General features: G+C 33.1%; 1 pseudogene; it reads left to right on the plus strand.

The window, feature by feature from the left end:
• Nucleotides 1-493: 493 nt before the first annotated feature.
• LOC141499339 (protein FAM3C pseudogene) lies at nucleotides 494-1,173 on the plus strand (annotated as a pseudogene).
• The last annotated feature ends 934 nt before the right edge of the window (nucleotides 1,174-2,107 follow it).

A 2,107-nucleotide genomic window follows, 5' to 3' on the forward strand; every position in this document is an offset into this window, starting at 1 on the left:
GGCTGGATTTAAATTCAGGTACCCCTGACTCCAGGGTCTGTGCTCTATCCATTGAGCCACCTAGCCACCCCGATTGTCTTCTTAATATTGCTGCTTTTTAAAGAAGAAATACTCTAAGAAAAAAACAAAGTTTTTTTAAAAATGTAATTTGTATAAGATCTACTACATTTTCAAATCTGTTAGTGAATTTATTGCAATAATGTGATAATATTGCTTATAGTTTTCATAGAAAATTTGAAGTGGCCATTGCAAAACTAAATCAATTAGCCATCAGGTTAATATTAAAAGCATTTAAGGTTATGGTGAGATACCTGGGGAGGAGGAGGAGGACGAAGTCGAGATTGAGGCTATGGTGTGTGATTCCCAGCCGCCTTGGGCAGGGACTGGATGTGCGTGGTAGCCGCTGGTCGGACAGGCAGTCAATAAGTAGTGCAAGGCAGTGGGCGTTGGATGCTTCTTTAATGAAATTGTGCCATTGACTGAAAACATAAACATGAAGATAGCAGGTGCTGTAAAGTTGGTGGTTGCTGTAGCAGTATTTCTACTGACATTTTATGGCATATCTCAAGTATTTGAAATAAAATTAGATTCAACTGTAGGAAATTTATTTGCAAGATCAGCATTGCAGATAGCTTATACAAAGCCTCCTAGATATAAATGTGGAATTTCAAAAGCTTGTCCTGAAAAGCTTTTTGCTTTCAAAATGGCAAGTGGAGCAGTTCATGTTGTTGGCCCCAAAATTTGTGTAGAAGACAATATTCTAATCAGTGAAGTAAAGAATAATGTTGGAAGAGGAATCAATGTTGCATTGGTAATGGAAAAACAGGAGAAGCATTATGCACTGAATATTTTGATATGTGGGGAGATGTGGCATTATTTATTGAATTACTTAAGTCTATTCAAGATGGAACCATCATTTTAATGGGAACATATGATGGAGCAACCAAACTCACTAATGAGGCAAGATTACTGATTGCTTCCTTGGGAAGTTCAGCCATCATTAACCTTGATTTTGGAGACAACTGGGTCTTCTGTGGTGGAAAAGGTATAAAGACAAAAACCCTCTTTGAGCAGCACATAAAGAACAACAAGGATACAAACAAATATGAAGGATGGCCAGAAGTTGTAGAAATGGAAGGATGTATTCCCCAAAAGCAAGACTGTATAATATGAAGAATATTAGAGAAAATTATCTTTATGCTATTGATGAGAGTGCTATGAAGGAGTTAATACTGTGTAAATAATTTGAGAGTATATGTCCATCTTGTCAGTTATGCAAGAACATAACTCTTCCAAAATCAGGATTATTTATTGCTAACCTAAAGAGTAAACTTTGTAAATAAGCCCACCCTAATGAATCTTTTCTAAGCTATTGTCTCTTTAAAAGCACAGTATTTAGACTGATTTAAGATAAACATCTTTAAGATATAGACATGTCTTTTTAAGCATACACAGTGAACTGTTTATGAAGACTGTGATATTATTCTTTTATAGATACAATTGCTATAAGAATATGGCCATTGTGAGAAATAAAGAATTTTGTTTGGGGGGAAGCTAAATTTTTTTTTTAATATGCTGCCCTTTTGAAGGTAGTAATCAGTCTTTAATATAGAGGTATTTTACTAGTAAAAAAATAGCATTTAAGGTTACTGTAATAATTGCAAGTAGAAAAGTTTTTGTTGTTTTGATCTAAATTTGTTGCCATTCCATGGCATAAGCAAGAGTTCTATTGATATTTTGAAATTATCATATGTATAAGATTAAATTCCTGAAGAATCTGATTTACTTTTTGAGATGGCTTCTAGTATATTTGGGTAGAAATGAATAAACCTATGAAACAAAAAGTAAAAATTCACTTAAGATATAGTAAAATTTAAGAAAACCTTTGTTGCTTTGTTCTAAGGAATCTTATGTATTTTATGTTGCTTGTTACATTTGGAATTTAAAACTTCTATAGAACTATATGCAAATTATTTAAAAGTCACCTAAAGATGTTCTAATTTTTTTTTTAAAAAAGGGATTCTGGAAGAAATGTTTCATTCTGGAAGCTTATATCTATTTGAACAGGAATAAAATAATTTTTTGAGGCTCTCTTGCTGTGCCAATG

The sequence above is a fragment of the Macrotis lagotis genome, chromosome X, assembly GCF_037893015.1.
Source record: "Macrotis lagotis isolate mMagLag1 chromosome X, bilby.v1.9.chrom.fasta, whole genome shotgun sequence".
NCBI lineage: Eukaryota > Metazoa > Chordata > Mammalia > Peramelemorphia > Peramelidae > Macrotis > Macrotis lagotis.